Consider the following 23,744-nt stretch of genomic DNA (forward strand, 5'->3'; position numbering starts at 1 on the left):
CCTAACATACTAGACACAGCTCTTTTTTTCTAGGGTGGGGCATGTAACTTAATAAAGGCCAGTAAGAACCTTTTAGCACTAAGGAATTGAGACATATGCTAATTGAGAAGCTCCCATCTTAAGGATATTAGTTAAAAAGGCAGGTAGGTCAGGTGCTGCTTATGAAGACAAACTGCCTAAGAATAAAGTTAACACGAGGGAAAGAGATGGAGAGAAACAGAGGTCTGGTGACGTTACCTATGCATCCTAAAGTGGGCTATGTCTGAACCAAATTCTAACCCTGGGACTTTGTAGTTTCTTGAGACCATAAATATTCATACTCTTTCTCTCAATTTTAGGATTTCTTTTTCTTATAGTAGTTTGAGTTGGTATTCAGTCGCATGCATCCAATCCAAAAATCCTAATATAAATTTTATGAGCTTTTGGGCAAATGGATACTTTGTTGAATATTATTTATCCGAATAATACCTGAATTATATGCAAGAGTATGTAACAATTAGAAGTCAAGCTTAAAATAATATGTCAGTCTTTTCTGCACATTTTTTTATTCGGAAAATATTGGAGGTAGAAACATAAAGCACTAATGTGTATTGACTCTCTGTAAGATACTATATTCATGTTAAATTCACAAGTTCTATAATCTTCAAAGAGGCTCAAATTTTGTTCTGTGTCCCAAAACTAGTGAGCAGGTGGTGGGATTTGAACCTAGTCTTTTTACTTATTTAATACCTTCTATTAGGTTCCTGTGTTTAAGTCAAGTGCTGTGGGGAAGAGAGCTATAAGGATAATAAGTGAGGAAGTCCCAGATAATGAGGTAAATAAAATGCAACAAACACATGAATAAATATCCCCCCAAAACATACTCCACTCAGTGCCACGTCACTGTATGGCTGCAGATCTTCAGAAGGTCAGGTCAGCTGAGGAATGTGTGTGAAGGGAATACATTTAAACAGGATATTAGCAAGGAGACCTAAGGCAAAGTGAACATTTTAGAGAAGGTAGCACAGAAGCACAGAGATCAAATTAATATTGTATGGAGATTCACAGAGAGTAGTTGGCAGAACTAGAAAGTATATAGTCATCTAGTATTTCCTTAACTTTATTTAGTTCATACCCACATCTGTAGGGTACCTGTACTATCCATTAATAATTTTTGTGAAAACAAATTTGAATCACCCCACTTGTTTTTGTTAAATTAAGCAATAGTATCTGTAAAATCATGTGTGTTGTACTCTATTTTAAATGTCTATTACAATGAATATATAATTACCAAAATATTTAAAAGCTTAACTATCACCTAAAATTACCTCATACTAGTTTGGTAGCAATGACAAAGCTTCAGAGGTAGCCTGACCTGGTCCATCTCTGAGCTATGCTGCTTAATTTTGGTGTTGGGTACTGAACCTTTATGATGCCCCATTTGGTGTGTTGTGAAGATTAGATGAAATATGCATGTGTGACTCACAGTGAAATAAATTGGTCTCACTACTCTTACCCCCATCTCCACCCAGCACAGATGCTGAGGCAGATGCTTTGTTTTGCTGAGCCAGAGTAAGAAGTGGGGATGCAATGGGAGAAGAGATAAAGTTTTGTAAATAAGGAGCAGATGAGGTGTAGTGCCTGGGAGAAGAGGAACTTCAGAAGAAGAGCAGACGTGTTTAGAGGGCATTTGGGGGCCATTTGACTATGTGTATACTCTAACTTTATACTCTCTCTCTCTCCATGAAAAGCTTCTGTAAAATCTGATTTGCTAATATTTTTAGAGTCAGTGTATGGGGTGAAGGAAGCATAAGAATCAGCTGATATTGGCCTAAGAACAAGAACAGACAACTGGAGGCTGCTGGTGGCATTTTCAAAGAAGATCAATATGGAAAGAAAAATACGTGGACAGGAGAAATGAGGATGGGTAGGAAGTACAAATACTGGAGGCAGGAAAGTATGAAATCTGTTAGTCTAGGCAGGGGAAATAGAATTTTAGCTATGGAGGAGGGAATAGGTTTTTTTTTTAAAAGGGGGCGGGCATGTGAGAACAAGTGAGAATAATAATTTGTTGCCAAGCTTTGTTTTGTTGATTATTTTCCTCCAGGCTTAGATCCAAAAAGGAAGAAGAAGAAAAAAAAAAAGACTTGCAGTGCTTTCCTGAAAGTTATGAACAGTATTGACCAAACAATCTACAAATTGAGTTTCTGTACTTTTTAAAAAGAGCTTATTTTATCTTACGCTTGAAAAGTTAAAACCAACCCCATAAGACCTTCCATTTCTTTCATCTGAACTATTATGGATCCATATTTCCTACTGGTGATATAGACATGCCTAGGGGCTAAATGAAAAATAAGAGTAAAAAATAAATAAACCAACATACACCAGCTTTCCATTCTTCCAGACCTATCCATACGAGGTGATGTAGCCAGTGCTACCCTTAGGATTATTCTTTGAAAAGTAGTTTAGATTGAGACAAGACACTTTGGAATCTGAGTTCCATTTGGCTCTCCTGTATGAATGAGCCAACTATAGTTAATTATAATAGAAATCTAGCAACATGTGTTAGTGAAACTTTGAAAAATTATTCCTAAAATCTTGGTGATTAATAACAAATGCTAAGCTTGACCAGCTCCTTTGACATGGTGTGACTCATTATGGATAATGCTAAAGTGAGGTATGTCATGTTAGGCCACAAGATAGATCAATGCTAGTCTGATTAAATTATTGTAAGTGATGACTAGACTTAACTAAGCTGTCTGACTCATAGATGCTAATGGGTGACATGGCTTCCCACACCAGTGGTCATCAAATACGTACTGCTTCCTCAGTTGCAGTGTGTATTCATTGGGCACATGGTAATCTACAGAGTCATGGGAGGAAAGTGATTTCCTCAGTCCTATCTTTCCACCATTATGAAGGAAGTGTTTAGCATTCAGCAGTTTACTAGCTGTTTACTTGCAGAGTCAAGTGGAGAGATTTTCGTATACTCTGAGCATTTATAACCATCCAGCTTTCAGATGTGAAAATGCTTTCATGTTCAGACTCCAGGCATTCACCTCACAGAGGACAAGGAACTGGCATTAGTCTGGAGTATTAGCTTGAATTTTTTGAAACTTGGTTGAGTGTAATGAATTGATTGCATATTCACATTTTCTTTGAAGAAAAAGACCATGAGAATAAAAGGAAACTCAGATACCACTGAAACTCAGGGATTCAAATAAATGCCTATAAGTAATGCATTTCAATAATTAGTGACGATTCTCTGGTTTCATGGCATAAAAATAGATGTTTTTATGCCAGATAATTGTTATACATAGTGGTAAAAACAGATAGGAACTCACAATAAGCCAGTGACCATTCCATGAGATCTAGAAATTTAGTTAGAAAGTAAAGCACTGTTAAGTGTGTACTGTACACCATGCCCTGTGCCATTCCCTTCATCATGTGATGTTGATCATTGCAACAACACTTTCATAAGGTATTTTTTATTCCCTTTTTCAAAATAGAGAAAACTGAGGTTCGGAAAACTAAGGATCTACTAGATTGTAGCAAAGCCAGGATTCAAGCTCAAGTCTCTCTAAAATTAATACTAATTCTAGAATTCTCAAACTAGAAAAAGCAAATCCCGTAATAAGCAAGACGAGGCAAGTTCATGGGCAAAATTATTTCAGTAGACAAACACTCCTTTACCACATACATTCTAATATACACGAAATACCTTCTAATTAATGTGTTTCTTCCAAGTATGCTTTTTAAAACCATTTCATTTTAAATGTGCAATTAGAAATTCAGATCACCAGTGAGCAAAGAATGACATCTTATGGATATGTATATCCGGTGTAATTGATGTTTGAGATGTCACAGAATGACATAATCCAGTCTAGAACATCTTTGTCTTAATTTTGGTTTTTCAAAGGCAAACCTCAATTTTTCTTAACCTCAAGTTTTATTTAAAGGACAATTAGCCTTTGATAATGTTCAGCTCCATGCTAAGTAGCATTTTTTTTAAGCGTCCATTCACAAGGAAGACTAAAATCCAAGTACTTCTGTGGAAGAGATGAATAACATTTCCCCTTTGGAGAAGGTTAAAAAAAATTATAATCCACGCAGAGTCTATGGAAAGACTTATTGTTTCTAACTGAAAACCTGGTCTGTTATGCACCTCAGGACAAATTCTAAAAGGCATATGAAGAACAGGTGAAGCTTTTTAAGTTCATTATTTACTATGAGCCCTTAAAGAAATGTGCAGTTCACAAGGGGTTATTGGAGCCAGTTACAGAAACGAAGCTCTACCAACAGCTTTCTAATTGAATCTCAAAAGACTGTAATTGTGTTCCACTCTGTAGTCAGCCTCCATTCCATGCGGCTACAGTCGGTTGTAGGTAATCAGATTACTCATGGGTTACTGCCTGCAGCCTGCAGGAGAGTGCCAAGAGTAAGAAGGCAACGTGTTGTAGGGTTAATGAAGCTTAATATGGTGCCAATATCACACTGAGCCATTGCCTACAGAGTGAGAAAGGATTATATCCCATGTTAATATGCCATTTGACCCGTGCCAGAGAAGCAGTCTAAATCACTGAATAAGTATGTAAGTCACCACTGAGAAGTGTTTGCCATGCCAGCTCTCATTGCTGTGAAAACAAGTTGTTCCTTAGCTTGTGAATTTTAACTTTGGTGCTCTTTAAAGTACAGTTTCAACATTGGCGCCTAACATCCCTGGAAAGGCCATATCGACAGGAGTCTCTAAATTGGAGCCAATGCGAAGAAACTCACGTGCTCTTCTTCAGTTTGATCAAAACTTCTCTGGAGAATAAATCCAAGGTCAACGTACTGCAATTTCTTAACATCCATCAATGATTTCAGTTCTCCAAACTTGCCTTTTACAAAGATGTTTAGGCTCTCTTAAACTTCGGGATTCTATTCTGCTACTTCAGTTTTTGGCCAAATGATGTCCCAAATTATACTTCCGCAAGATGTGAAGAGAGCTCAAAGAATTGATAGAAAAGCAAAAGTTATTACAGTTTGTACCAGAAAAGCTGTCTCGGAACAATAGAACAATAGAACCTACAGTCTCCCTATTTCCCTGCAATGTTCTTGACATTTTAGGATGAGAAAAAAGGAACTCAACGGCGTAATTAATTCATTGAGAAACAGTTCTATTTGAAAATCTTGATTATGTTCTTAAATTCATGAATATTGAGGATTAAAAGCCAGAATTTAGGATTCTAATTCTAAGCCAAATTCTGTACAATTTTCTGCATATATATATTTAGGTCACTTAAAAATATTTCTAGACATTGTTTCCCTAGGTTGTAGAACCAACACATTAATACGAGTTAAACAGACTCCAGAGCAGAAGCAAAATATTTTCTCAATGTTTTCTTCCACTACCTTTATTAATTGTTTAGAATAGGAAATACATGTAGAAGGTACAAATTCCAAAAGATACAAAATAATAGGAAAAGCAAGTATTGCTCCCATTCCTTACTGTGATTAGTTGCTTGTGTATCTTTTCAGAAATATTCTATTAGGGTGCCTGCGTGTATCCATCTATTTACTATCTACGAGTCTGTGGATGCTTTTTACATAAATATGTATCTAAATTGTTTTTGGTTTACATTTGTAAGGATTTACACTTAATCAGTTTTTTTAATACAACTTAAAGGGCAAAAAACGTGTACAATTTCATATTTTACATAACAGTCAAGTAACTAGATTATTTCCAGGACTTCAGAAGGTTCCTTTGGTAGCCTCCTAATGAGTTTTTTGTAGCCCTATTCCTTCATTCAACATTATGCCCATGGATTTATCCATGCTGTTGTGTAAACAGTAGTTCATTTTTTTAAACCTTTCTTAAGAGTTGTTTTAGGTTCACAACAAAATTGAAAGGAAGGTAGAGATTTCCCATATACCTCTGCCCCCCCCCCCCCACGCCCCGTAGCCTCCCTCCTTATCAACAGTTACACTGATAGGTCACTGTAGATATATCAGTTGTAACAACTATCAATCATAAACACCCCAAATTCATACCTAATGTTAGAGAATTCATTCATTTTTCTTATGGCCCGTGTCTTTCTGAAACTAATTGGTATTTAGTTATTTCCAAACTAGGGCTATAACTAATAAAATTATGAACATTACTTTACAGGTCTCTTGTTCGACATTAGCACTCATTTCTATTGCTTAATATTCCAGATTGATCAAGTGTACTCTTAATCCCCATCACCTATTTAGCCCACCTTGGTTTCCCTCTGGTAACCATCAGTTTGTTCTATATAGTTAAAAAGTCTATTTCTTGGTTTCTTTTTCTCTCTCTCTCCCTTCCTCAGATTTCTATACATTGATTTTTATATCCTTAGACTTTACAGAATTCATTTATCAGTTCTGGTAGCTTTCTGGTGGAGTCTTTAGGGTTTCTGATGTATAGTATCATGTCATCTGCAAATAGTAAAAGTTTTAGTTCTTCCTTACCAATTCTGATGCCTTTTATTTCATTTTATTGTCTTATTGCTGTGGAGAGGACTTCTAGTACTCTGTTGAATGAAAGTGAGACTGGACGCCTTGTCTCCTTCTTGATCTTAAGGGAAAAGCTCTCAGTTTTTCCTCATTGAGTATGTCGTTTTCTGTGGGTTTTTCATATAAGGCCTTTATTATGTTGAGGTGTGTTCCCTCTAATCCCACTTTCCTGAGGGCTTCTATCATGAATAGATTTTTGTATTCTGACAAATGATATTTTCTGCATCTACTGAAATGGTTACATGGCTTTTGCCCTTTCTCTTATTGACGTGATATAGGATGTTGATTAAGATTTTTGACCACCCTTGCATCCCAGGATAAATCCCACTTGATGGTGGTGAATGATTTTTTTAAATGTATTAAATTTGGTTTGTTTTCCTTGAGCATTTTTACATGTATGTTCATCAGAGATATTGGCGTGTAGTTCTTTTTTTGTGATGTCTTTTATCTGGCCTTGGTATCAGGGTAATACTGGCCTCATAGAATAAATTTGGAAATTTTCCTTCCTCTTCTAATTTTTGGAATCGTTTGAGAATAAGTGTTAACTCTTCTTTAAGTGTTTGGTAGAATGTGACTGTGAGCTGTCTGGTCCTGGACTTTTGTTTGCTGGGTTTTGTTTTATTTTTATTTTTTTAAAGATTTCATTTATTTATTCATGAGAGACACAGAGACAGAGAGGCAGAGACACAGGCAGAGGGAGAAGCAGGCTCCATGCAGAGAGCTTGAAGTGGGACTCGATTCCGGGTCTCCAGGATCATGCCTTGGGCTGAAGGTGGCACTAAACCACTGAGCCACCCGGGCTGCCCAACTGGATGTTTTTTAACTACTGATTCAATTTCATGGCTGATAATCCATCTGTTCAAATTTTCTATTCTTCCTGCTTCAGTTTTGGTAAGTTACATATTTCTAGGAATTTACCCATTTCTTCTTTATTGTCCAATTTTCATATAATTTTTCATAATCTCTTACAGTTGTTTGTATGTCTTTTGTGATTTTGAGCCTTCCTTTTCTTCTTTTTCTTTTTTTCTTTCGTGAGTCTGGTTAGTGGTTTATCAATTTTGTGGATCTTTTCAAAGGAACAGTTCCTGTCCTATTATTGATCCTGTCCTATTGATCCTGTCCTATTATTTTGTTTTTATGTCATTTATTTCTGCTCTAATCTTTATTGTTCCCTTTGATCTCCTGGTTTTGAGTTTCATTTGTCCATTTGTTCTAGCTCCTTTAGGTTTTTTATTTGAAATATTTCTTGCATCTTGTGGCTTCTATTACTGTAAATTGCCCTCTTTGAGCACCCTTTGCTATACCCTAGAGTTTGGATAGTTGTTTTCATTTTCATTTGTCTCTCTGTAATTTTGGGATTCTTTTTTGATTTCTTGGTTGATCCATTCATTGTTTAGTAGCATGTTATTTAATTTCCATGGACTCTTGCTCTTTATGGATATTTACTTGTAATTGATTTCTAGTTTCATAGCATTGTGGTCAGAAAAGATACAGGTATAACTTCAGTGGTTTTGAATTGTTGAGACTTGTTTTGTGGCCCAATGTGCGGCCTATTCTGGAGAATATTTCATGTGCACTTGAAAGTGTATTGTGCTGTTTTAAGATGTTCTGAATATCTGTTGAGTCCATCTGGTCCAGTATGTCATTCCAAGCCACTGTTTCTCATTGATTTTTCTGTTTGAATAATCTGCCCATTGATTTAAGTGGGATATTAAAGTCCCCTACTATTATTTTATTACTATGGATTAGTTCCTTTGTGTTTACTATTAACTGTTTTATTTATTTGGGTGATCCCATGTTGGGTGCATAAATATTTACAATTTTTATCTTGTTGGGTTGTCCTTTCATTATTATATAGTTTTCTCCTTTGTCTCTTATTATAGTCTTTGTTTTAAATATTTTATTTACATATTCATGAGAGAGAGAGAGGCAGCAACAAGGGCAGAGGAAGAAGCAGGCTCCTTACAGGGAGACCGATGTGGGACTCAATCCTGGGACTCTGGGACCACGACCTCTGAGCCAAAGGCAAATGCTCAACTACCGAGCCACCCAGGCATCCCTACAGTCTTTGTTTTAAAGTCCATTTTGTCTGATATAAGTACTGCTACCTTAGCTTTCTTTTAATATCCATTTGTATGATAAATATTTCTTCATCCCCTAATTTATATTCTGTAGGTGTCTTTAGGTCTGAAACAAATCTCTCATAGGCAGCATATAGATGGCTCTTGGGTTTTTGGGTCTACTCTGTCACCTTATGTCTTTTGATTGGAGGGTTTGGTCTGTTCACATTCGAAGTATTAATATGTATTATCCATGTATTCATTGCCATTTTTTTTTTTACTTGTAGTTGTTTCTGTAGTTTTTCTCTGGTACTTCTCTTGCTCTTTCATAGGTTGTTTGCTTTCTTTAGTGATATACTTGGATTCTTTTCTCTTTATTCCCTAAGTTCTTTGCTCTTATCCCCACCCCATAGTTTAGGCATATGGTATCCTATTTTACATCCTTTTATTTTGTGAATCCCTTAACTGATCTTTACAGATAAACTTATTTTTATGGTTTTTGTGCTTATAGATTTTTATACTCTCACTTTTGGTCATTCCTCTGCACTCAAAAAGTCCCCTTTAATATTTCTTATATGGCTGGATTAGTGGTCATAAACTCCTTTAGTTTTTGTTTGCCTGAGACCCTCTTTATCACTCGTTTTCTGAATGATAGCCCTGCTGGATATTCTTGGTTGCAGACTTCTCCCTTTCAGCATTTCGAATATGTCTTGGAATACCCTGCAAAGTTTCTCCTGAATAATATGTTTGTAGCCTTATGGGCTTTCCCTTGTATGTAACTGTCTTCTTTTCCCTTGCTTTCAATTTTTTTTTCTCTTTTTTTCCTAGGTTATAGAAGTATTCAGCTATTTCTTCAAATTTTTCAGCTGCTTTCTCTCTCTTCTTCTGAGATCCATGTAATGTAAATGTTATTACACTTGTTGGAGTCACTGAGTTCCCTAAGTCTATTCTCATTTTGCATAATTCTTTTTTCTCTCATTTGGTCAGCTTGATTACTTTCTATTACTCCATTTTTCAGGCCATTAATTCATTTTCCTGCTTCTTCTAGTCTGCTGTTTATCAAGTGTATTTTTAATTTCATTTATTGTATTCTTCATCTGATTGGCTCTTTTTTAAAAAAAAATCTCTTTAAGGGTCTCATTAGTGTCTTCCACTCTTGTCTCAAGTCTAGTGGGTATCTTTATGATCATTACTTTAAAATCTCCATCTGACATTATTACTTACATTAATTTCACTCGGTCTCTTGCTGCATGTATTCCTCTGTCTCCTCAGTTTGTCTGTTTCTCTGTGTTAGGAAAGCCAGCCATGTCTCCTGCTCTCAAAAGTGTAATAGCTTTATGAAGAAGAGGTTCTATAGTGCCCTGCAGTGCAGTGTCTCCTGTTTTGTGTGTTGCATGTGCCCTGCTGTCAAGTCCTGGCTGCTGCTGTTTTCAGCCCAGTTGTTTGCAGAGGTTCTCTTTGCCTGTTGTGGGCAGTATTGATCCCCTACTATGTGGGGCACTTTTTAACAAGGTGTAAGCTGGTCTATTTGCAAAACATTACCTGCCACCACTGCCACTGGAACCAGGGCCCCACCAAAGTTGTGGGTACAGATGCAGCATTGGTAAGGTTTGTGTTGGTCTTCTGGGGATGGAAGGCCACAGCACTGGAACTGAGGCAAACATGACTGGGAAGGTGGATCTACCAAAGCATAGGGATTCAGAACTTGGTATAATCAAGTCAGATCACCAGTGTTGGTACTATACTGGTTCCTGCAGGTGCTGTGTGTTTATGCTGAGACATAGGTGAGAGAAATGGTGCTCCTTTATTTCTGGAGGGGTCTCCCTGTGATCTCTACCTCTCTGGACCATGCTCTGAGATGAGTAAGTCACTTTCTCCTGTCTGCTTCTGGTGTTTTCCAACTGATACTTGCATGCTGTATCTCTGCTGGCTGTTTGTCATGTTGTCTCCTCAAGAGAGTGAGGAGTCTGATTCCTAATGTCTTCTGGCTTTGCCCAGAGCTGAGGCTGCCAATTTTCAAAATTCCAAGCTTTAAGTTCCACTGATTGCAAGAACTCATGAGATTCAGCCCCTTTTGCTTTCAAAGCCAAACATTATGGGGCTTCATCTTCCCTTTGCAGGCTCCCGAGGTGATAATCTGCTTTTTGCCCTTCTCCATAGCACCACTAGATCCTGCCTGGCTACAGATGGCCAAGGTCTGTTTTGCTCTCAAATAGTCTTCACTCTTCTACCTCCTTCAATGTAGAGTTTCTTCTGCCAGTCTTTGGGCCACTTTTTTTTTTTTTTTTCAAGATTTTATTTATTTATTCATGAGAGACACAGAGAGAGGGACAGACAGAGACATAGGAAGACAGAGAAGCAGACTCCTCACAGGAAGCCCCATGTGGGACTCAGTCCTGGGGCTTTGGGATCATGCCCTGAGCCAAAGACAGATGCTCAACTGCTGAGCCACCCTAGAGTCCCTTTGGGCCACTTTCCAGGTTATTTTTGCTGATGCAACTAGATAACACTCCTATCAGTGGGACAATATGGGCACAGAGTCCTCCTACACTGCCATTTCCCAGCCAGTTAGTTCCCCACAACAGTAGCATTAGAAGAGTGTAAGCCTTCTCCTTCTGAAGAGCAATTTCTTGATTTTATTCTTTAATTGTTCATACTTTAAAGGTCTTATTTAAGAAACCCTTGCCAAATCCAAAGTTTCTAAGATAACACCCAATGTTTTCTACTAGAAATTTTATAAACTTAGCTCTTGAATTTAGGCATACGATCCATTTCAAAGTAATCACAATTATGGTATATCATGTAATGTAAGTAAAGGTCAAGGTTTTATTTATGTAAGTATTTGTTATTCTTACCAAATTGTTCCAGTTTGTTGAAAATAGTAATTTCCCCAATTAAATTACCTTGACATTTTTGTAAAAAAAAAAAAAAAATCAATTGACTGTATATATGTCTATTTTGGCCATCCTACACAGTTCCATAGTTAGTTACTATAGCTTATAAATCTTGAAATTAGATAGTATAAATTATCTTACTTCATTCTTCAAAGTTTTTTTTTATTTTGAGTCTTTTGTGTTTATATTCATGTTTTATCATTTTTCTGCTTTCTACAAAAAAGACTTGTATTTTCACTGTATTTGTATTGAATCTGCAGATTAGTTTGGGTAAAATTGCCATGTTAACAGTATTGAGTCCTCTCATCAATGAAGTTATATCTCCTTACTAATTTAAAACATCTTTAAACTCAAACATTTTGTACTCCTTAGTGTAGAAATTTTTCACATCTTTGTCAAATTTATACCTAATTATTTCCTATTCTTAATGCTACTATCAGTTTTTTTATAATGTCAATTTATAATTGCTTGTCACTACTATACAGAAAAATGATAGATTTATCTATAGTGGCCTAATTTTGTGTTTTTAACTTTATTCTATTAGCATTTTTGGTACATTATGGAGATTTTCTTTGTAGACTATTATGTAATCCAAGAATAAAGATGGCTTTATTCCTTTTCAATCTGGATTTTTTTTTTCTTGCCTTATTACATTGAATAAATCCTCCATCACAGTATTGAAAAGAAGTGTTGAGAGTGGGTATCCTGCCTTGGTCCTGACCTTAGGGGAAAAACATTTATGTTTCAACACCATGATGTTACTATGGAGTTTTCATAAATAACGTTTGTCAGATTGAGGGAGTTCCTTACTGTTCTTACTTTTAGGACTTTTTTCATGAGTGTATGCTGCGTTTTCTGAAATGCTTTTCTGCAACATTTAGATGACTATTTTTCCTTTTTAGTCTATTAATATGAATTACACTGATTTTTTTTTTCAAATATTAAATGAACCTTGCATTCATGGAATAAACCCCATTTGGTCATGATGTATTCTCATATTTATATACTGTTGGATTTGATTTGCTAAAATTTTGTTGAGAATACATTCATTGGGAGTGCCTGGATGACTCAGTCGGTTAAGTGTCTGATTCTTGATTTCCACTCAGGTCGTGATCTCAGGGTGGTGGGATAGAGAGTCACATCAGGCTCCGTGCTCAGCAAGGAATCTTCTTGCAATTCTCTCCCTCTCCCTTTGCCCCTCCTGCCACTCATGATAGTGCTCTAGCGCTCTCTCAAAATAATTTATTTATTACCTTAAAAATTTTTTTAAAGATTTTATTTATTCATGAGAGACACAGATATTGGCAGAGACCTAGGCAGAGGAAGAAGCAGGCTCCATGCAGGAAGCCTGATGTGGGACTTGATCCTGGGACTCCAGGTTGACGTGCTGAGCCACCCAGGCATCCCTTATTATTCTTAAAAGATTTCATTTGAAAGAGAGATAGTGAGAGAGCACAAGCAGGAGGGATGAGCACACTCCCCCACTGAGCAGGGAGCCTGATGTGGGACTGGATCCCAGGACCTTGGGATTAAGACCCTCTGAGCCAAAGGCAGTCACTTAACTGACTGAGCCACCAGGTGCCTAAAATATTTTTTTAAAAATTTATTCATCTGTGCTTATAAAGTATATTCTGTACTTATATGTTATTTTTGTTTTTTTTTTTTTGTTTTTTAAGTCAAGATAATGCTAGACTCATAGCTAGGAAGAATTTCTTCCTCTTCAGTTTTCTAAAGTGTTTATATAGAATTGGTATTATTTCTAAAAAAAAAAAAAAAAAAAAAAAAAAAAAAAAAAAAAAAAAAAGAATTGGTATTATTTCTTAAGTGTTTAGTATTATTCACTAATGAAGTCATCTAGGCGTGGAATACTATTTGCAGAAATATTTTTACCAAAAATTTAATTTTAATAGGTATAGGGCTATTCAGATTTCCTGTTTCATTCTAAGTGAGCTTTGGTGATATGTGACCTTCAAAATACATGTCTATTCATCTAAGTTACCAAATTTATGAGCATAAAGTTGTCTCCGATATTTTTTAAATTTCTGTAGAATGTATAGAGACTCACTATCACTATCTGATTTCCTTTCTTATTAATTCCTTTTTATTTCCTGTTAGTCTGGGTAGGGGGCTTATTAATTTTTAGGTTCTCTCAGAAAACTAGCTTGTGATATTATTTTGTTTTTGTTTTCCATTTTCCTGATTTGTCACATAAAAATTCCCTTTATTATATTTACTTAGGGTCATATTAATTTTTCTAGTTTCTTTTGGTATAAGCTTAGGTTTTTGAGTTAACAAGTTTCTTCTTTTCTAATGTAGGCATATAATGCTATAAAAATTTCCTCTACTGTTTTATATACAACCTATACATTTTTGTATGTCATATTTTCACTTTTAGTTTAAAATAGTTTCTGATTTTACTTTCATTGCTTCTTCTCTATTTTGAGGGCTTATTTAGAAGTGTGGTGTTTAGTTCCCAAACACTTAGAGAGTTTTCTAGATGTCTCTCACTGATTTATAATTCTATTGTGACCAGAAAGTATACTGTGGACTATTTTAATGCATTTTTTAAACCTTTACCTTTACTTTAAAGCTATTTTAAAGCATTTGTTTTATGGCCCAAAACATGGCATATCTATTTAAAAAAAAAAAAAAAGGAATTGCATTTGGAAAAAAAAAAAAAAAGTGTATTCTGCTACTGGGTGGAGTGTCCTATAAATGTCAATTAGATCAGGTTGATAGTGCTGCACATATTTTCAATATCTTTACATATTTCCTGTCTATATATTCTATCAAATGTTCAGAGAAAGATTCCTATATCTCCAACTGTAATTGCAGATTTGCCTATTTTTCTTTATAGTTCTATCAGGTTTTCATATATTTTGGAACTCTGTTATACACATAACCTATTAGGATTTTTATGCACTCTTGATAAATTGACTCTCTTATCATTATTAAATGATCCTTCTTGTCCTTGGCAGTATTCTTTGGAAACATACTTTGTCTGATATTAATACAGCCATTCAAGTTTTCTTTTTGTTACTGTTGGCAGAGTTATATCAATTTTTTGACCGAATCTCACAACCTTTTTCTGTTAAGGACCAATAATAAATATTTGGGGCTCTTACTGTTTCTCCAGTTTCAGTGGCTAAGTCCTCTGTATGGGAAACGCATTTGCCAATGGTGTTTTTGGGGTGTGTGTGTGTGCACGCACATGTTGGGGGACATAGGTTGCATGTTCTACAAGTAGAACTGGCAATATTTCACCACTTTCACAATGTGGATATTGCCTCAATATGAATTTTTACATATTTCCTTTACTACTCATCTTACACTATATCGTATTATATCTCATTTGTTTAGTACTGGAGTTCCTGCCTTCAGTGATGGGGATACAACAAGATGGTTAAACCTCCCTCGTGTCCATATAACCCGCAGGATATTTACACATCCTTGCCAAAATAAAGATTGATATACTGTCCTCTCTTTTCCCTGTCCTCTGCTCCTCTCTAAAATGCTTACATTCTTGTTGAACTAGGTAAAGAAGAAAGGTCATAAACTCCATTGCAAAAGCAGATTGCCCAGTTTGAGGAAAAATGCCAGTTGTCCCTTCTTGCTAGCCACTCACCATTTACAAGTAAATCTCTTTGAGCCCTTCTTACTTGGATTGGGAAAGAGATTTGAGAAGAGACCCTCTCAATTCTCCTCTAAGCAGGGAGGAAAAAGGTCCAATATTCCATTTCTAACTTTATGATCTAGGACTCAGATAACTTTTGGATACCTGCCCAAATCCTCCCAATCACTGACATATAAGGAAGAGGTGGCTAGCTTAGCAGAGCCATCAGCTGTTCCTACATAAGCCCTAGAAGGGTATGACACCCCAGTTGTTTTCAGCTCTATTCTGAATGTGAAATAATTAAATCCCCTTTTTGTTCTTCAGCTTTATATCCTAGTCACCAAATCTGAAACAAAAATCCCCAACAACATACTTAGAAAATAAAAGACAACAATAGTTACATACTATGCATTCCTGCTGTTTTTATTTTTAATACGCATTGGAGACTGTTATAGATAAGTGTGTGTGTGTATGTGTGTGTCCTCCTGTCCAGTTACTTAAAGCCACAAGAAAGTTACACTACACTTAATGGCGTAAAAAAACAGTAATTTTATTACTTTTATCTCATTCAGTTCTGGAAGTTGACCGAGATTAGCTCTTTGGTCCTCCTATGTTGCTGTCACGTAGTAACCATGAGTCACCTTGAAAGCTTCTCACACGTGTAGTGGTTGATACTGATTGTTACCTGAGATCTTAGGTGTGGCGGTCAGCTTAAACACCTACAACTGACTTCTGTTGGCTTTGGATCACCTCACAGCCTGGCAGCTGGATTCCAAAAGCTGAGAGTTGGAACTAAGAAGTGACTTATCCTTGGAAATCATCCAGCTCACCCTGCCAGATTCTATTTGCTAAAGGTGAGTCATCAAGGCTACAACTATTTAAGGACGGGAATTAGGTTACACCTCTTGATAGAAGGATTTTAGGTTCATTCTTTGGGCCTAAATTATTTACTTTTCACGTGCAACACAAACTTGCTCACTTCTGCAGAACCTCCTAAAATCTTACCTAGTAGACCTTCAGTCTCAGGTTGAATATCTAGGATACTATCATCTAAATGAAATCCAATTGATTTTGGGTATGTTTTCCAGGAATAGCATCTTGAGTGCTCTCTAGATCTGAATACATGGGACTTAAAGAAGTGAAGGATCTACCTCCCATCCAAAATACAGTGATTGGAGAAACATAAGTTAGATATTCTTACAGAAGAGAGAGGGGGGGAAAAAGGAAAGAACAGAAAATAAAAATAGGAGATATAGAAGGTAACTAATCTGTTATAAATCTGAAATCCACACAAGCATATGTTAACATTTCTTTGACTAGGGCACACTTCTATGACAATTGTCCATGGTTCTTATTCTTCTCTTTGAATTTTATTTCCTTTGCCTAAAATGTAACCCACATCTATAGCTGAATACTCTTCTCTGCTTACTTTCTTCCTGTAGAAGTTTGGGTATATCAAGGATACTTTTCTTTTCACACCATTGCTATTCCTTTTAGTCCAATCTGGTAGTGTTTCTGTTAGTATGATTATCTTAAAATTTTTATGGATTTCTTTCAAGAAATCTTTTTTGGGTTTCACTCTGTTACAGAAAAGCCACTCCCATAAAGAGTTTGAGGTGAAGTCTTTACCTTCAGCTCCCACTAAAGTTTGCCCTAAAACATTATTAGAAGCCCTATTTTTTAAAATATTTCATTTATTTATCTGAGAGACCTCACAAACGGGGGGAGGGGGGGAGCAGCAGGCAGAGGCAGAGGGAGAAACAGGCTCTCAGCTGAGCAGGGAAGCCCGGTGCAGGGCTCAACCCCAGGACCCTGAGCCCAAGGTAGATGCATAACTGACTGAGCCACCTAGTGCACCAGAAGCCCTAATTTTTTATTGAGAGATAATGTGAAGTATGCTCTTAAGATTCCTAGATAGCTTTCTATCTGCTTGAAAAGGTATATGAGGCACAACCGTAAACCCTTCTGACGTCGTACATACTGCTTTAAAGGTCATTTTTAGACCACGTTTTCCTGGCAGTGTCCCGGATCTGATCTTTGCCTGAAAGCTATTTCCTGATTTGACCATAGATTACCATCTAGGAATTGGGTTCAAAAATAAAATGTTTTCTCATTTCCAAGTCCTGAATTCTTTATTTAATTACTTTTTAAGAATTCTGATTTCCTTAGTTCTTCTCTCCTATTATTACAAGCAGCTAGAGAAATCGGGTGGAATGTTGAGAACTATGCCTGGAAACTTCCTTAGGCAGATTATCCGGTTCATTAAGTATATTTATTTTCCAAATTTCAATGGCTGATGGTGTTTTGCTAAACTTCACACAACTGCATAACAAGGGTTTCATTTCCTCCAACTTCTGACAACTATTTACTCCCTTTTATTTGAGTTCTCATTTACCAACTCATCATGACCACAAACTATCTTACTTTCTTACTTTCTTTTTTTCCTTTATTCCCTTCTTTCCTAATAAACTAGCCTCGTGCACTACTGCTCACATCTTAGTTCTAGAGTGACAGACCTACACTTTAGGTTTGGCTATGGCATCAAATATTTTCTCATTCTCTATGTGGCATTAAAATATTTTTAGGTCCACAGTATCAAATCGTCTCAGATTTAGCACAAATAAATTGCTTTTCTATGATACTCTCTGGGTTCTGAGGATTGACTGGTCTCAGCTAGTTTGTTTTCACCCAGATGTTTCTCAAAAGGTTGCAGTCAAATGGTGCCCAGAGTTGGTACCATCTAGAGTATGGTATGTCTTGTGGTTAATTTTGGTTGCTGCCTAGCACCTCAATTGGCAACGATGTCTCAGAACCCCCTACATGACACTTCAGTGTATAGGGTCAGGAATGCAACAGCTAATGTCCCAAGAGAAAGCTAAGTTGAAGTACCGCTGCCTTTTTTAGGACCTGGTCTCAGACTTTGTGGAGGTTCACTTCCACTGCATTCTACGTCCATTCAAAGAAACGGAAATTAGATGCCACATCTTAATGAGAACGGTATCAAAGACTTTGTGGAAGTGCTTTGAAACTTCCACAGTCCTCTTTTCTTTAATGGGTGTGTAGATGTATCACAATCCTAGCACTACATTTAAACTTTTTATTAATTTAATAAAATGGAACAAAAAGAGGAAAACTGGAATGTTTTCCTTTAAATATTTTAGAATAATCTTCTCAGCAAAGCATTATTAAAACACCAAGGGAATGTGTCTACATTTACACAACTGCAACAGAACACTAATTAGGAGATAGGATGTCACTGACCTAAAAATGTGAAAACACAAGAAAATGTCATTTCATATTACTATATATAAAAAGATCCAAACAGGGTGATGATATTTTATGAAATTTCAGAGACCAAGAAGGGGGTTATCACTTGGTTCTCTGCCATGCTTACCGTAGCAAGTTACATATTATTCTTAACGTTTTTAGAAGGAAATAAAAAAAAAAAAAGTATGCTGCATTTGCATGACTTCAGAGAGGAAGACAAGGTGTGCAGACTACAGAGAGACCAATTTGGGCTCCAAAAAGCTGATTAATGTTAAAACGGCTTTTCCATCACTTAAAGTGTTCTGAATCTAGAGAAAGCGATCAGGAGAGGTTCATTCATTGGGGAAACTTTATTTCTAATTCAGAGATTCCATAATAATGTTATATTAGGACAAAGGGAAAAGGCAAGGAATTCACATGTTTTTAATTGAAGTAGGTTGACATACAATATTGGTTATAGCGTGTGTTATTAGTTATATTAGTTTCAGGTTTGCACTATAGTGATTCGACAATTCTGTACATTATCCTATGCTTACCACAATGAATGTAGTCACCCTCTGTCACCATAAAAAGTTGTTACAATAGTATTGACTATATTCCCTCTGCTGAACTTTTCATCCCTGTGAATTATTTTATAACCGGAATCTTGCAGCTCTTAATCACCTTCACCTGTCTTGCCCTCCCCCCCACCCCAACCACCTCCCCTCTGGGAACCACAGATTTATTCTCTGTATTTATGATTTTGTTTCTGTTCTGTTATTTGCTCATTTGTTTGACTTCCCATATAAGTGAAATCCTGTAGTATTTGTCTTTCTCTGATCTTTCACTTAGCCTAATACCCTCTATGTTCAGATCTCCTCCTTTTTTATAGCTGAGTAATACTGCAGCATGTGTGTGCATCTACTATATCCTTTTTCTTTAAAATTCTGAGTAGACAACATTTTTAAGACCCACAATGTCATGTTATTTTTAGGTGTACAGCATAGTGGTTCAACATCTCTATATATTTTACTATGGGCACCATAAGTGTAGCTGCTTCCATATGACACTATTACAGTACCATTGACCATATTCCCTATTCTGTACCTTTTATTTCTGCGACTTACTCCCTAATTGGAAGTCTGTATCTCCCACTCCCCTTCCCCCATTTTGCATTTTGCCAATCCCTCATTCTGCTTCCCTCTGGCAACTGTCCGTTCACTGTACTTATAGGTCTGATTCAGCATTTTATCTATACATATTTTTTTAGTTTGTGTATAGGAGTTCAAATCACATGGTGTTTGCCATTCTGTCTGTTATTTCACTTAGCATGATACCTTCTAGGTCCATCCATGTTGTCATAAATGGGCAAAATCTCATCTTTTTTTATGACTGTGTTATATTCCATTGTATATATGTACCACATCTTTTTACAGTCCTCTCAGTGGACACTTGGGCTGCTTCCGTATCTTGGCTACTGTAAATAACGCTGCAATAAATATAGGGGTGCACAGATCTTTTCAAATTAGTGTTCTTATTTTCTTTGGGTGAACATTAGTAGTGGAAAAATTGGATCATATGCTATTGCTATTGTTGCTTATTTAAGGTAACTCCATACTGTTTTCCACAGTGGCTGCAATAATTTATATTCTCCCTGCATCCACACTAACACTTGTTATTTCTTGTCTTTTTAATACTAGTCTTCCTGCCGGATATAAGGTGATATCTCACCGTGTTTTTTTGTTTTTTAAGATTTTATTCATGAGAGACAGAGGGAGGCAGAGACACAGGTAGAGAGAGGAGCAGGCTCCATGCAGGGAGCCCGACGTGGAACTCGATCCCAGGACCCCGGGGTCACACCTTGGGCCAAAGGCAGGCACTGAACCACCCAGAGATCCCTATTACCGTGTTTTTGATTTACATTTCTCTGATTAGTGATATTGGGCATCTTTCCATGTGTCTGTTGGCCATCGGGATGTCTTTTCTGGTAAAAATGTCTATGTCCTCTGCTTATATGTTAATCAGATTACTTAAGAGGTCTTTTGTTGTTTTTGGTGTTCAGTTATAGAAGTTTTTTTAAATAATTTATTTATTGAATATCACTTGCTAATATCTTCTCCCGTTCAGTAGATTATGTTCTCATTTTGTGATGGTCGTATTTTCTGTGCAAAAGCATTTTATATAGTCTCAATAATTTATTTTTGCTTTTGCTCCCCTTGACTGAAGAGACCTATCTATGAATACGTTGCTAAGGCCAATGTGCAAGAGGTTACTGCCTATGTTTCCTTTAGGAGTTGTGTAGTTTCGTGTCTTACATTCAGGTCTAATCCGTTTTGAGGTTACTTTTTGTGTGATGTAAGACAGTGGTCCAGTTTCATTCTTTGGCATGAAGCTGTCCAATTTTCCCGACACCATCTGTTGAAGAGACTGTCTTTCCCTGATGTATATGCTTCCTTCCTTCTGAACATAGAAGTATGGCCTCATTCTGGTCTCTGTCCTTTCCATCGTTCTATGTGTCTGTTTTTATGCCAGAACCATACTACTTTGATTATTCTAGCTTTGTAGTATATTTTGAAATCTGGGATTATAATACCTCAAGCTTTGTTTTTCTTTCTCAAGATTTCATTGGCTACTCAGGCTCTTTTCTGATTGCATACAATTTTAGGACTATTTGTTCTAGTTCTGTGAAAAATACTATTGTATTTAGATAGGGATTGTATTGAATCTATAGATTGCCTTGCGTAGTGTGGGCATCTTAACAGTATTCTTCCAATATATGACCAAGGTATATTTTTCCATTGGTTTGTGCCACCTTCAATTTTTTTCATTAATGCCTTATAATATTCAGAGTACAGTTCTTTACCCTCGGTTGAAATTTTTCCTAAGTATTTTCTTTTTGACAAAATTGTGAGTAGCATTTTTTATTTCTTTTTTGCTATTTTGTCATTAGTGCATAGAATGCAACAGATTTCTATATTGTTTGTGTCCTGAAACTTAATCCACGTATCAATTCTAATAGTATTTTTGGTGAAGTGTTTAGGGTTTCCTATAATAGTATCACGTAATCTGCAAACAGTGACATTTTTACTTTTTTACCAATTTGGTTTTTTTTAAGACTTTATTTATTCATGAGAGACAGAGAGTGGCAGAGACACAAGCAGAGGGAGAAGCAGGCTCCTCACAGGGAGCCCGATGCAGGTCTCCATCCTGGAACTCCGGGATCACACCCCGAGTTGAAGGCAGATGCTCAACCACTGAGCCACTCAGGCATCTGAACTTTATCAATTTGGATGCTAAAATTTTTCTTTTTCTTTTTCTTTTCTGATTACTGCAGATAGGATTTGCAGCTGTTGAATAAAAAGGCAAAAGTGGACATCTTTGTTTCTGATCTTAGAGGAAAAAAATAAGGTTTTTACCATTTAGTATGTTAGCTGTGGATTTGTCCTATATGGCCCTTATATGTTGAGGCATATTCCCCCTAAACACACTTCCTTGAGAGTTTTTATCATGCATCAATGTTATAATTTTTCAAATGTCTTTTCTGCTGCATTGAGATGATCATATGGCTTTTATCCTTCCTCTTTTAAGGTGTTATGTGGGGGGAGGGGCAAGATGGCGGAAGAGGAGGGTCCCCAAATCACCTGTCTCCACCAAATTACCTAGACAACCTTCAAATTACCCTGAACATCTATGAATTCAGCCTGAGATTTAAAGAGAGACCAGCTGGAATGCTACAGTGAGAAGAGTTCGCGCTTCTATCAAGGTAGGAAGACGGGGAGAAAGAAAGAAAGACACAAAAGGCCTCCAAGGAGGAGGGGCCCCGCGAGGAGCCGAGCTGAGGCCGGGGCGAGTGTCCCCAGGACAGGAGAGCCCCGTCCCGGAGACGCAGGAGCTGCACCGACCTTCCCGGGGGAAAGGGGCTCGCAGGGAGGTGGAGCAGGACCCAGGAGGGCGGAGATGCCCTCGGGCTCCCGGGGACACTAACAGACACCTGCGACCCGGGACAGTGCGCCGAGCTCCCTAAGGGCTGCAGCGCGCACGGGGGACCCGGAGCAGCTCGGGGGGCTCGGGGGCGGCTCCGCGGAGGGGGCTGCGGGGCGGGAGCAGCGCGGGCGGGCTCGGGCGGAGGAAGAGGCTCTGCAGAGGGGGCTGCGGGGCGGGAGCAGCTCGGGGAGGCTCGGGGGCGGCTCCGTGGAGGGGGCTGCGGGGCGGGAGCAGCGCGGGGGGGGGGCTCGGGCGGAGGAAGAGGCTCTGCAGAGGGGGCTGCGGGGCGGGAGCAGCTCGGGGAGGCTCGGGGGCGGCTCCGTGGAGGGGGCTGCGGGGCGGGAGCAGCGCGGGGGGGGGGGGCTCGGGCGGAGGAAGAGGCTCCGCGGAGGGGGCTGCGGGGCAGGAGCCGAATCGAACAGCGCAGGCCCCAGAGCACAGGGCGCCGGGACACAGCCCAGGATCCCGCCTCCCCCGGGACAGGCAGAGGCCGGGAAGGCCCAGGACAGCGAGGACGCTCCTGCCCCAGCTGAGCAGATCAGCGGCCCCGCCCGGAGCCTCCAGGCCCTGCAGACAGAGAGCTCCGGAGCTACTGAGGGGGCTGACTCCAGGGCTGCAGAGCTGGCCCCGCCACTGGGGCTGTTGCTCCTGGGGCCTCGCGGGGTAAACACCCCCCACTGAGCCCTGCACCAGGCAGGGGCAGAGCAGCTCCCCCAAGGGCTAACACCTGAGAATCAGCACAACAGGCCCCTCCCCCAGAACACCAGCTGGACGGACAAGTTCCAGGGGAAGTCAAGGGACTTAAAGTACACAGAAGCAGAAGATACTCCCCCGTGGTTCTTTTTTGTTTTGTTTTGTTTTGTTTTGTTTTTGTTTTGCTTTTTGATTTGTTTCCTTACCCACCCCTTTTTTTCCTTTTTCTTTCTTTTTCTTCTTTTTTTTCTTTTTTTCCTTCCTTTTTTTTTCTTTCTCTTTTCTTTCCTTCTTTCTCTCCTCTCTTTTTCTCCTTTTCCCAGTACAACTTGCTTTTGGCCACTCTGCACTGAGCAAAATGACTAGAAGGAAAACCTCACCTCAAAAGAAAGAATCAGAAACAGTCTTCTCTCCCACAGACTTAGAAAATCTGGATTACACTTCAATGTCAGAAAGCCAATTCAGAAGCACTATTATACAGCTACTGGTGGCTCTAGAAAAAAGCATAAAGGACTCAAGAGACTTCATGACTGCAGAATTTAGAGCTAATCAGGCAGAAATTAATAATCAATTGAATGAGATGCAATCCAAACTAGAAGTCCTAACGACGAGGGTTAACAAGGTGGAAGAATGAGTGAGTGACATAGAAGACAAGTTGATACCAAAGAGGGAAACTGAGGAAAAAAGAGACAAACAATTAAAAGACCATGAAGATAGATTAAGGGAAATAAATGACAGCCTGAGGAAGAAAAACCT

At 38.1% G+C, this 23,744-nt stretch overlaps 1 long non-coding RNA gene across 4 annotated transcripts in view; it reads left to right on the forward strand.

The window, feature by feature from the left end:
* LOC118351516 (uncharacterized) overlaps positions 1-23,744 on the forward strand; it is a 194,046-nt gene that overhangs the window by 24,946 nt on the left and 145,356 nt on the right. For all 4 annotated transcript variants that reach the window (XR_007403897.1, XR_004807064.2, XR_007403896.1 and 1 more), the window contains exon 3: positions 15,638-15,919. This is a non-coding gene — a long non-coding RNA (uncharacterized LOC118351516). The remainder of the gene's footprint in view (positions 1-15,637; positions 15,920-23,744) is intronic.

Source organism: Canis lupus, chromosome 19 (assembly GCF_003254725.2).
Source record: "Canis lupus dingo isolate Sandy chromosome 19, ASM325472v2, whole genome shotgun sequence".
Taxonomy (NCBI): Eukaryota; Metazoa; Chordata; class Mammalia; order Carnivora; family Canidae; genus Canis; species Canis lupus.